The sequence below is a fragment of the Sapajus apella genome, unplaced genomic scaffold (assembly GCF_009761245.1).
Source record: "Sapajus apella isolate SASKATOON/1434 unplaced genomic scaffold, GSC_monkey_1.0 scaffold37, whole genome shotgun sequence".
Classification (NCBI taxonomy): domain Eukaryota; kingdom Metazoa; phylum Chordata; class Mammalia; order Primates; family Cebidae; genus Sapajus; species Sapajus apella.
Window position 1 is genome coordinate 16,535,952 of NW_022436977.1, and position 13,601 is coordinate 16,549,552.

The 13,601-nt window shown below is 39.3% G+C and overlaps 1 pseudogene; it reads right to left on the reverse strand.

The window, feature by feature from the left end:
• Positions 1–9,244: 9,244 nt before the first annotated feature.
• LOC116564415 lies at positions 9,245–12,706 on the reverse strand (annotated as a pseudogene).
• Positions 12,707–13,601: the final 895 nt, after the last annotated feature.

A 13,601-nucleotide genomic window follows, 5' to 3' on the forward strand; every position in this document is an offset into this window, starting at 1 on the left:
GAGCCGAGATTGCACCACTGCACTCCAGCCTGGGTAAGAGAGCAAGACTCTATCTCAAAAAAAAAAAGTTTGCTTTTTAATGGTATTTATCTAGTAGAGAGAAGAAAATTAGTCTTATATACAAGTATGAATTGTCTACCTTTAAAAAAGTTTTTTTTTAGAAAAGGGGTCTCACTCTGTCATACAGGCTGGAATGCAGCGTCATGATCATAACTCACTGTAACTCCAAACTCCTGAGCTCAAGGAATCCTCCTGCCTCAGCATTGAGTAGACATGATTATAAGCAGGCAGCACCACGTTCAGGTAATTAAAAAAAAAATTTTAGAGATGGGATCTTACTATGTTACCTAGGCTGGTTTTGAATTCCTGACCTCAAGGGACTCTCCCACCTTGGCGTCCCAAAGCGCTGAGATTACAGGTATAAGCCACCTCACCTGGCCACTGTTTTTGAAATTTTACTTTTTGTAGTAACTCATAGCTGTGAACAATTATGGCTTATTTATGGCTTGGTTCTTTCTCTAGTTTGAGGAGTACATATCATCCCAAGTTATTTTAGTTTGATTAGGGCTTTGAGACATATAGATAGCTTAAATTTATATTCTTAGCTTAGTTATTCAGCTTCTGCTTTACCTGAGAGATTTTTAATGGCCATAAACTTTTTTACTCTTCTAACCATAAAATTATCCATTTCTATCTGTCATTTCACATCGTAACGTTAAAAAGTAATAAAGAAATATAGATTTCAGGTTTTGTTTTTTTTTTCTTTTGAGACAGTCTTGATCTGTCACCCAGGCTGGAGTGCAGTTGGGTGATCTCGGTTCACTGCAACCTCTGCCTCCTGAGTTCAAGCGATTCTCCTGCCTCAGTCTCCCAAGTAGCTGGGATTATAGGAACCTAATACCATTTCTGGCTAATTTTCATATTTTCAGTAGAGACAAGGTTTCGACATGTTGGCTAGGCTGGTCTCAAATTCAATTTCAGGTAAATTTTAAAGACATATGTATACTAAAAATCCTCTTGCTCCTTTTCTAGTTATAAAAGGATGTTTTTCTCTTTAATACAAAAGTGTTTTGTTTTTCTCTATCATGAGATATTTAGCTGATAAATCTCCACCGACTGAATTCCTGAATCTGTATACAACTGATATCCTTGCCAACAGTGAATGTAAGACTTCCAGATCAGTTGCAAACCAGGCTCTTTTAAAAGATCTATATCATTGTCTTTTCTGAAAACGTATTTAAAAGCCATGTTTAATCAGAACCTAAAGCAGCTTTCTTTTCTATTGAAAGAAAATTAACATTTCTTATCAATGTTAGTGGGTTGTGATAAGGATTCACTATCCCCACTGTTTTTCATTAATGGCCAAGTTTCTGATGTGGCATAGAGCCAAGTGCATGTTTTTTAACATTCGACTATTTTCTCTATATCCCAGGAAACGTGAAATGTGTGTCCCATCCAGTAAAACATGGTGTCGCCACCATGGAGTCTGCTTTATTTGAACGTTTAATTTTTTCTTTTCAGAGTTTTATAATTTTATCTTTTTTGCGCAATCTAAGGCAGAATGAGTAGTTCTTTTGAGTCTCCTTATTCTAATATTAGATTTCCCAAACTAAATTCCGTCTTAACAATGCACAATTCTAGATTTAAATATGATGTAAAAACTCTACTCTCTTTGTATGCTGATTTAATGTCTCTCCTGTGTTAAAAGCAAGATTGAAAATGGACATACAGATGGACACAGCCAAAGAATTAATGAGCTTGAAGATAAGGCAACAGAAACTTCCCAAAGTGAAATGCAAAACCAACAAACAAACAAAAAGAATAATGCAAAAGCCAATACACTTTTTTTTAATTATAATTTAAGTTCTGGGGTACATGTGCAGAATATGCAGGTTTGTTACATAGGTATACACTTGCCATGGTGGTTTGCTGCATCCATCACCCCGTCATCTACATTAGGTATTTTTCCTAATGCTATCCCTTTCCTACTCCCTGATACCTTGCTATCCCTCCCCTAGCCTCTCACCCCCTGACAGGTCTCAGTGTGTGATGTTCCCCTGCCTATGTCCTTGTGTTCTCATTGTTCAACACCCACTTATGAGTGAGAACATGCGGTGTTTGGTTTTCTGTTCTTCTGTCAATTTGGTGAGAATGATGGTTTCCAGCTTTATCCATGAGGACATAAACTCATCCTTTTTTATGGCTGCCTAGTATTCCATGGTGTACATGTGCCACATTTTCTTTATCCAGTCTATCATTGATGGGCATGTGGGTTGGTTCCAAGTCTTTGCTATTGTGAACAGCACTGCAATAAACATACATGTGCATGTGTCTCCATAATAGAATGATTTATAATCTCTTGGGTATATACCAATGGGATTGCTGAGTCAAATGGTATTTCTATTTCTAAATCTTTGAGGAAATCACCACACTGTCTTCCACAATGGTTGAGCTAATTTACACTCCCACCGACAGTGTAGAAGCGTTCCTGTTTCTCTACATCTTCTCCAGCATCTGTTGTCTCCAGATTTTTTAATGATCATTCTAACTGGTGTGAGTTGGTATCTCAATGTGGTTTTGATTTGCATTTCTGTAATGACCAGTGATAATGAGCTTTTTTCATGTTTGTTGGCTGCAGAAATGTCTTCTTTTGAGAAGTGTCTGTTCATATCCTTCTCCCACTTTTTGACAGGGTTGTTTGTTTTTTTTCTTCTTAATTTGTTTAAGTTCTTTGTAGATTCTGGATATTAGCCCTTTGTCACATGGGTAGATTGCAAAATTTTTTCTCATTCTGTTGGTTGCCAGTTCACTATAATGATAGTTTCCTTTGCTGTGCAGAAGCTCTTAAGTTTAATTAGATCCCATTTGTCCATTTTGGCTTTTGTTGTCATTGCTTTTGGTATTTTAGTCATGAAGTCCTTGCCCATGCCTATGTCCTGAATGGTATTGCCTAGGTTTTCTTCTAGGGTTTTTATGGGGTTTGGTCTTATGTTTAAATCTTTAATCCATCTGGAGTTAATTTTTGTATAAGGTTTAAGGAAGGGATCCAGTTTCAGCTTTCTGCATGTGGCTAGCCAGTTTTTCTAACACCATTTATTAAATAGGGAATCCTTTCTCCATTGCTTGTTTTTGTCAGGTTTGTCAAAGATCAGATGGTTGTATATGTGTGGCATTACTTCTGAGGCCTCTGTTCTGTTCCATTTGTCTATATCTCAGTTTTGGTACCAGTACCATACTGTTTTGATTACTGTAGCCTTGTAGTATAGTTTGAAGTCAGGTAGCATGATGCCTCCCGCTTTGTTTTGTTTTATTAGAATTGTCTTGGCTATGCAGGCTCTTTTTTGGTTTCATATGAATTTTAAGGTGTGTTTTTCCAATTCTGTGAAGAAATTCAATGGTAGCTTGGTGGGGATAGCAATAAATCTATAAATTACTTTGGGCAGTATGGCCATGTTCACTATATTCATTCTTCCTAACCATGAGCATGGAATGTTTTCTATCTGTTTGTGTCCTCTCTTGTTTCCTTGAGCAGTGATTTGTAGTTCTCCTTGAAGAGGTCCTTCACATCCCTTGTTAGTTGTATTCCTAGGTATTTTATTTGCTTTGTTGCAATTGTGCATGGGAGTTCACTCATGATTTGGCTGTGCTTATCAGTTTAATGAGATTTTGGGCTGAGACAAAGGGGTCTTCTAAATATACAATCATGTCATCTACAAATGACAATTTGACTTCCTCTTTTCCTAACTGAATACACTTTATTTCTTTATCTTGCCTGATTGCCCTGGCCAGAACTTCCAAGACTATGTTAAATAGGAGTGGTTAGCGAGGGCATCCTTGTCTTGTGCCAATTTTCAAAGGAAATGCTTCCAGTTTTTGCCCATTCAGTATGATATTGGCTGTGGGTTAGTCATAATTAGCTCTTATTATTTTGAGATATGTTCCATTGATACATAGTTTATTGAGAGTTTTTAGCATAAAGGTCTGTTGAATTTTGTTGAAGACCTCCTCTGCATCTATTATCATGTGGTTTTTGTCTTTGGTTCTGTTTATGTAATGAATTACGTTTATAGGTTTGCGTATGTTAAACCAGGCTTTCATCCCAGGGATGAAGCAGACTTGATCGTGATTGATAAGCTTTTGATGTTCTGTTGGATTCGGTTTGCCAGTACTTTATTGAGGATTTTCACATCAGTATTCATCGGGGATATGGACCTGAATTTTTCTTCTTCAGTTGTATCACTGCCAGGTTTTGGTATCATGATGATGTTGGTCTCATAACATGAGTTAGGAAGGATTCCTTCTTTTTGTATTGTTTGGAATAGTTTCAGAAGAAATGGTACCAGCTTCCCTTTGTACCTCTGGTAGAATTCTCCTGTGGACCCATCTGATCCTAGACATTTGTTTTTGGTAGGCTATTAATTGCTGCCTCAATTTCAGACATTGTTGTTGGTCTATTCAGGAATTTTACTTCTTCCTGGTTTAGTCTTGGGAGTGTGTTAGTGTCCAGGATTTTATCTATTTCTTCTAGATTTACTGGTTTATTTGCACGGAGGTGTTTGTAGTAATCTCTGATGGTAGTCTGTAATTCTTTGGGATTGATGGCGATATCCCCCGTAACCTTTTTTTTTTATTGTATCTATTTGATTCTTCTCTCTTTTTTATTAGTCTGGCTAGCGGTCTATTTTGTTGATCTTTAAAAAAAAACAGCTCCTGGATTTGTTGATTTTTTTTGAGGTTTTTCTTTTTTTTTTATGTGTCTGCATCTCCTTCAGTTCTGCTCTGATGTTAGTTATTTCTCCTCTTCTGCTAGTTTTTGAATTTGTTTGATTTTCCTACTGTAGTCCTTTTAATTGTGATGTTAGGGTGTCAATTTTAGGTATTTTCTCACTTCTCATGTGGGCATTTAGTGCTGTAAATTTCCTTACACACACTGCTTCAAATGTGTCCCAGAGATTCTGGTATATTGTGTCTTCATTCTCATTGGTTTCGAAGAACATTTTTATTTCTGCCTCCATTTCATTATTTATCCAGTAGTCATTCAGGAGCAGATTGTTCAGTTTCCATGTACTTGTGCAGTTTTGAGTTGAGTTTCTTAATGCTGAGTTCTACTTTGATTGCACTGTGGTCTGAGAGACTGTTACAATTTCCGTTTTTTGCATTTGCTGAGAAGTGTTTTACTTCCAATTATGTGGTCAGTAAGTGTGTTGTGGTGCTGAGAAAATTGTATATTCTGTTGATTTGAGGTGGAGAGTTCTGTGGTCCAGATCTGAGTTCATGTCCTGGATATTCTTGTTAATATTCTGTCTCATTGATCTGTCTAATACGGACAGTGGGGTGTTAAAGTCTCCCACAATTATTGTGTGGCAGGCTAAGTCTCTTTATAGGTCATTAAGAACTTACTTTATTTATTTGGGTGCTCCTGGATTGGGTACATATATATTTAGGATAGTTAGCTCTTCTTGTTACATCGATCCCTTTACTATTATGTAATGCTGTTCTTTGTCTCTTTTGATCTTTGTTGGCTTAAAGTCTGTTTTATCAGAGACTAGGATTGCAACCCCTGCTTTTTTTCCACTCTCCATTTGCTTGGTAAATCTTCCTCCATCCCTTTATTTTGAGCCTATGTGTGTCCTTGCATGTGAAATGAGTCTCCTGAATATAGCACACTGATGGGTCTTGAGTTTTTCATCCAGTTTGCCAGTCTGTGTCTTTTGATTGGGGCATTTAGATCATTGACATTTAATATTAATATTTTAATGTGTGTATTTGATATTACCATTTTGATGCTAGTTGATTGTTTTGCCCATTAGTTGATTCAGTTTCTTCATCATGTCGATGGCCTTTACAACTTGCCATGTTTTTGCAGTGGCTGGTACTGGTTGTTCCTTTCCACGTTTAGTGCTTCCTTCAGGAGCTGTTGTAAGGCAGGCCTAGTGGTGACGAAATCTCTCAGCAGTTTCTCGTCCATAAAAGATTTTATTTCTCCTTTGCTTATAATGCTTAGTTTGGCTGCATATGAAATTCTGGGTTGAAAATTCTTTTCTTAGGCCGGGCGCGGTGGCTCACGCTTGTAATCCCAGCACTTTGGGAGGCTGAGGCGGGTGGATCACGAGGTCAAGAGATCGAGACCATCCTGGTCAACATGGTGAAACCCCGTCTCTACTAAAACTACAAAAAAAATTAGCTGGGCATGGTGGCGCGTGCCTGTAATCCCAGCTACTCAGGAGGCTGAGGCAGGAGAATTGCCTGAACCCAGGAGGCGGAGGTTGCGGTGAGCCGAGATCGCGCCACTGCACTCCAGCCTGGGTAACAAGAGCGAAACTCCGTCTCCAAACCTCACACACTCTAAAAAAAAAAAAGAAAATTCTTTTCTTTAAGTGTATGGAATATTGGCCTCTACTCTCTACTGGCTTGTAGGGCTTCTGCCAAGAGATCCACTGTGACTCTGATGGGCTTCCCTTTATGAGTAACCCAACCTTTCTCTCTGGCTGTCCTTAACATTTTTTTCTTCATTTCAACCCTGGTGAATCTGACAATTATATGTCTTGGAGTTGCTCTTCTCAAGGAATATCTTTGTGGTGTTCTCTGTATTTCCTGAATCTGAATGTTGGCCTGCCTTGCTAGGTTGGGGGCGTTGTCCTGGATAATATACTGAAAGTGTTTTCCAACTTGGTTTCATTCTCCCCATCACTTTCAGGTACACTGATCAAACATAGATTGGGTCTTTTCACATAATCTCATATTTCTTGTAGGCTTTGTTCATTTCTTTTCGCTCTTTTTTCTCTAATATTGCCTTCCCGCTTTATTTCATTGAGTTGATCATCAATCTCTTATATCCTTTCCTCTGCTTGATCAGTTCGGCTGTTGAAACATGTGTATGCTTCATGAAGTTCTTGTGCTGTGTTTTTCAGCTTCATCTTGTCGTTTATGTTCTTCACTATGCTGGTTATTCTAGTTAGCATTTTGTCTAACCTTTTTTCAAGGTTCTTAGCTTCTTTGCCTTGGGTTAGAACATGGTCCTTCAGCTCAGAGAAGCTTGTTATTACCCACCTTCTGAAGCCTGCTTCTGTCCAAATTCTCCATCCAGTTTTGTTCCCCTGCTGGTGAAGAGTGTGATCTCTTTGAGAAGAAGAGTCATTCTGGTTTTTGGAGATTTCAGCCTTTTTGCACTGGTTCCTTCCCATCTTCATGGATTTATTTACCTTTGGGCTTTGAAGTTGATGACTTTTGGATGGGGTCTCTGTGCAGATATCCTTTCTGTTGATGTTGAAACAATTTTTTCTGTTTGTTAGTTTTCCTTGTAACATTCAGTCGCCTCTGCTGCAGATCTGCTGGAGTTTGCTGGAGGTCCACTACAGACACTGTTTGCCTGGGAATCACCCGCTGGAGCTACAGAACAGCAAAGATTGCTGCTTGTTCCTTCCTCTGGTAGCTTTGTCCCAGAAGGGCATCCACCAGATGCCAGCCAGAGCTCTCCTCTATGATATGTCTCCCAGTCTGGATACACAGGGGTCAGGGGGTCACTTGAGGAGTCAGTCTGTCTCTTATCAGAGCTCGAGCGCTATGCTGGGAGATCCATTGCTCCTTTCAGAGATGGCGTGCAGGGACGCTTAAATCTGCTGAAGTTGAATCCCCAACCATCCCTTTTCCCAGGTACTCTGTCCCAGGAAGGTGGGGGCTTTATTTATAAGTCCCTGATGGGCTGCTGCCTTTTTTCAGAGATGCCCTGCCCAGCAAGAAGGGAGTCTAGGGACAGTCTGCCTGCACAGGCCTCGCCCAGTTGCTGTGTAAACTTCCCAGGGACTCTGTTTACCCAGGCAAGTTTAAAACGGCCAGTGGAAGCCTCAGCAATGGTGACACCCCTCCCCCCACCAAGCTGGAATATCTCAGGTCTAGCTAAGACTGCCTTGCTGGCTGCGAGAATTTCAAGCCAGTGGATCTTAGGTTGCAGGTCTTTGTTGGGGTGGGACCCAGCCAGCCAGATCACTGGCTTCAGCTCCCTTTTTCAGGGGAATGAGTGGTTCTGTCTCGCTGGCATTCCGGGTGCCACTCAGTTGGAAATGTGGAGATTACTCACCTATTGCTCACACTGGGAACTGTGGACTGGAGCTGTTTCTATTTGGCCATCTTGGTGGACATCCAAGCCAATACATTTTTAAAGGACCAGGATAAAACCAACCAACCAAAAAATAAACAAAAAAACCCAAACATAATAGAACATCTGATATCTGTGGGACAATATCACAAGATGTGTATATGTGCAATCAGGAATACCAGAAGGACATCAAACCACACATTCAGAAGCTCAGAAAATAACAAGCAGGATAAATAACAAAAGGCCACACTTACACATATTATAGTCAAACAGTGACAAAGAGAAAATCTGGCAAGAAGCCAGAGCAAAAAAAGGAAAAAAAAAAAAAAAAAACACCTCACCCACAGAGGAACAAGGGTAGAAGTCACAAAGGCTTCTCCTCAGAAATTATGCAACAAGAGCATGAAAAGTGATGAAAAAATCCCCACCAAACGGGAGTTTCTTTTATTTTTTAACTTACAGTTTTTGTGGGCACATAGTAGGTTTATATATTTATGGTGTGTTTGGGATATTTTGATATAGGCACATAATGTGTAATAATCATATCTGGATGAATAGGTTATTCATCACTTCAAGCATTTATCCTTTGTGTTACAAACAATCCAATTATACTCTTTAGTTGCTTTTAAATTTACAATTAAATGATTACATCACTATGTTATGCTATCAAATACTAGATCTTACTCATTCTTTTTAAACTACTTTTTGTACCCATTAACCATCTTCACTTCCCTCCCGCCACTCCCCAACGGCGCTTCCCAGCCTCTGGTAACCATCAGTCTACTCTCTATCTCCATTAGTTTAATTTTTAAAATTTTCAGTTTCAACAAATAAATGGGAGCATGAGAAGTTTGTCTTTCTGGGCCTGGCTTATTTCACTTAACATAATGACCTCCAGTTTCATCCATGTTGTTGCAAATAATGGGATCTCATTCTTTTTCATGGATGAATAGTACTCTATTGTAAATATGTATCACATTTTCTTTGTCCATTCATCTGTTGACAGACAGTCAGATTGCCTCCAAATCTTGGCTATTGTGAACAGTGCTGCAATAAACATGAGACTGTAGATATCACTTTGATACACTGATTTTTTTTCTTTTGTGTATGTACCTACCAGTGGGATTGCTGGATCATATGGTAGCTCTATTTTTCATTTTTTTTTTTCAGAATTTCATTACTTTTTATTATATACCAACTAGTTTATATTTTAGCTCTTTGCAAAGAAAATGCTAAGAAAAACTATAATCACATTACATGGTTTTAAAATCATAATTCCAGATTTCTTTATATATAACATGGAATGGTGCAGTAGCTATTTTCCCCTGTAACAGACTTTAGTTCAGTGCAATGATATGGCACATCCTGCAAAATTAACTAGTCACACACACAAAAAGTCTCAAATACAGTAAAAATGTACACACAAAGGTAATTTACGATAACAAGGGATGCAATTTTTCTTGGCTGTGCTTCAGAAATGTAGGGTTAGTAGCCTTAGTCAAGGCACAAAGCAGGAAAAGGTAAGCACAGCTGTCCCTAGGAGTGGGCAAGGTATGTACAATCACTGATGAAGTATGCATGCACGCAAGGGATTTAAAAATGCTCAGTCTCACTACAAAAACTGAACCGAGTTAAAAGGAAATGCTATAGCTTCCCCCTACTATCTGGCTGTGGATCGAGTCCACAGTCTTACTTCATCGTATAGAAAATAAAATTGACCAGGATCTCCAAAAGTAAATCACTATTTGTGTAAATGAAACAAAATGCTTCATTAATCCCAATTCTTGGTTGTGCCTCCTGGACTAGAAGCATTTTGTAGAAAAAAGAGTGTTTCACAAAATTGAAATGTAATTCAGGTGAAAGACAAAACATTTTCCACAGATATTTTAAATTTCAAACTTTCAAATGGCCCTTACAGCTGAACTGTTGTATGTTACAATAGTGAGTGTTCTGGGGATCCTTTAGCAGCAAATGCTGGTTTAAAGGGCCCAGGGTCTCTTCGGTTGATTTGCTTGCTGGCTTTGTTCCTCTTGTAGAGTTGCACAGAAAGATTTCACTTTATCCTGCAGCTCAGTTAAAATGTCTATTTTTTGCTGAAGAATAGCTTCAAGTCGTGTGGCATATGAATTGACATCGTAGTCTACTTCTTCAGTCATCTCTAAGAGAGCCTTTTCATCTTCTAACCATCAAATTGATTCCTGGAATGCTGCCCTGTGATCTTCTACAACTTGTTCTTCCATTTCTATTATTCTTGAGACCGCTTCATAATAAGTTTTAGATCATCTCTCTGAGGGGAACTCCCCACATCCCACTGTGTCTCTAAGTCATCAATCCAGTTTGGTGGATTGGACGAACATCACCAGCAGCAGCTGGATCTGCAGTCAATTCTTTGACCGTATTTGCATATCTTAATGTATTCAGAGTGTTTTCACAGGATGTAAATCCTGGAGAGATTGTGGCAATCAGGCAGGTATGATAGTTTTCACCTATGAAAGAATCTCTTAACACCTGAGTGAGTTTATTTGCACAGAAAGGAGCATGAAGTTTATTTCTACCTAAGGCTGTGACGCACTCCTTGAGTGCTAAAAGGCTTTTACTAATTTCAGCACCTTCAAGCCTTGTTTGTCTGTCTGCACTGGAAGTATCAGCTCTTCTTTCATTTTCAGCCAAATCAATGAGGGAAAATTTTCCATGTAGTTTTCCTTTCCTTTTAAGAATAATCTGAAACACTGCATGGCTCTGAGATGAATGTGCATTTGCAGATGTTTCACTGGGTGCTCTGTGACTGCTGCTGTGTCAGTGAGTTTCAGGACATCTTCAACACATTTGACCTCCCATTCCTGCCACTTGAACCTGCTGTTTTCCATCTTCTAGAACTTTTAATTTTGTTTTCCTATTTAGCAAGTCAAACAGCTTTGCATTACAAATTTCAAAGGAGATTGCATATACTGAAGTTCTAGCTTTTTATAGTTAGGCTTCTTTAGCATTAAAAAGATACCTGGAGATGCTAATGCATAAATTCCTTTAGAACAATCTTGGCTGTTTCCTGAAAAGTCACCACCCATAGTTTTTCACTGGAGATTTTCCACTTCCAGTCTGCCCACAAGCAAAGCATGTAGCCATTCCCCTTTCAAATATAGTTTCCACTAGTGGTCTAGCAGTAAACTTGTAAACCATTTCATTAAGAGCTGAGTCATCAAAGGCATAATCAAAACGAAATGTTTGGTTTTCTAGGTACCTTTTTAAAGTTATCTTTTGTTTTGGTTCATGTACCATCACAACATATTTACTAGGAATTGTGATTACATCAAGTTCTTTTGAGTTTCTTTTTTCTTTTCTTTCTTTCTTTCTTTTTTTTTTTGAGATGGAACCTTGCTCTGTCACCAGGCTCAAGTGCAGTGGTGCAATCTCGACTCACTGCAACCTCTGCCTCCTGGGTTCAAGCGATTCTTCTGCCTCAGCCTCCCGAGCAGCTGGGACCACAGGCGCGTGCCACCACGCCCGGCTAATGTTTCTGTATTTTTAGTAATGACAGGGTTTCACCGTGTCGGCCAGGATGGTCTTGATATCTTGACCTCATGATCCGCCTGCCTCGGCCTCCCAAAGTGCTGGGATTACAGGCGTGAGCCACCGCGCCCGGCCGAGTTTCTTTTTCCTTGAGTGGTCATTTCCTCGCACACACACATATCCTAAGTACATCAATATGTCTGCTGTTTTTAACAGTCTATAATCCAAACTTCCTCTAAATTTTCTGATTATACACATAATTTCATAATTTGCGTTTGTAGCCATCAACGTCCTGGGCTCTTTTTTCTCTAAATTCGTGCTGTTGCAGTCTCCTTTTATTCTCATTTTTCTTCCAGTTTTGCTACCTCTTTTGCACAATTAGATTTTCTACATGCATTCTGCTGTGCAGAGAAAGTCTGTTCAGGAAATTGACTGGGCTATGCGTGTGAAGAACCAACCACTCTATTATCTCTTGGAGAAGCGTCATTCTTTTTTTTTTTTTTTTTTTTTTTGAGACGGAGTTTCGCTCATGTTACCCAGGCTGGAGTGCAATGGCGCGATCTCGGGGGTCCGCCTCCTGGGTTCAGGCAATTCTCCTGCCTCAGCCTCCTGAGTAGCTGGGATTACAGGCACGCACCACCATGCCCAGCTAATTTTTTTGTAGTTTTAGTAGAGACGGGGTTTCACCATGTTGACCAGGATGGTCTCGATCTCTTGACCTCTTGATCCACCCGCCTCGGCCTCCCAAAGTGCTGGGATTACAGGCTTGAGCCACCGCGCCCGGCAAGAAGCGTCATTGTTAATAGAAGCCACAGTCCATCAATTCTTTACAATTTTGTTTACTTTGGCTGAGCATGCTGGAGGTGGAGGTGTTTCTGGACTGGGTTTAATTTCTTCATTAGGATCAAGGTCAGGGTTAAGTGAAAAGATGCTCTCCAGGTCAATCTCTCTGCCTTTTGCATCTCCATTTCCTATCCATTCAACAGTTACACTTTCATTATCTTCATTTAAAGATGTTACCATTGTTTGATGCATTTGGTCATCGCTGCGCTTGATCCCCACATAAATTCCAATCTGTATCTTGCTGAAGTTGGCCGTTGCCATCACCTCATCTGGAGCAGCAGCAGTGGGCCCAAGGAGGAGAATGGGAGGGTAGAAAAGGAGGGGGCGGGGTAGGTGTCTCTTTTTAATTCTTTCAGGAACCTCCAGACTCTTCTCCGTAGTGGTTATACTAATTTATATCCCCACCAACAGTGTATGAGTTTCCCCTATCTCCACATCCTCACCAGCATTGATTATTATCTGTCTTTGGATAAAAGCCATTTTAATTGGGGTAAGATCTCATTATAATTTCGATTTGCATTTCTCTGATGATCAATGATGTCGAGCACCTTTTCATATAACTGTTTGCTATTTGTATGTCTTGTTTTGAGAAATGTCTAGTCAGATCTTTTGCCCATTTTTAATTAGCTTATTAGATTTTTTTCCTGTAGATTTGTTTGTACTACTCATATATTCTGCTTATAAATCCCTTGTGAGATGGATAGTTTGCAAATATTTTCTCCCATTCTGTGGGTTGTCTCTTCACTTTGTTAATTGTTTCCTTCACCATGCAAAAGCTTTTTAAGTTGATGTGATCCCATTTGTCCATTTTTGCTTTGGTTGCCTGTGCTTATGGGGTATTATTGAAGAAATCTTTGCCCAGTCCAATGTCCTAGTTTGTCTAATGTTTTCTTATAGTAGTTTCATAATATGCGGTCTTAGATTTAAGTCTTTAATCGATTTTGGTTTTATTTTTGGATCTGGCCAGAGATAGGAGTGTCTAGTTTCATCCTTCTGCATGTGGATATTCAGTCTTTCTAGCACAATTTATTGAAGAGATGGTCCTTTGTATGTTCTTGGCAACTTTGTCAAAAATGAATTCATTGTAGTTGTACTGATTTGTTTCTGATTTCTGTATTCTGCTGCATTAGTCTATGTGTCTGTTTTTAAGCCAGTA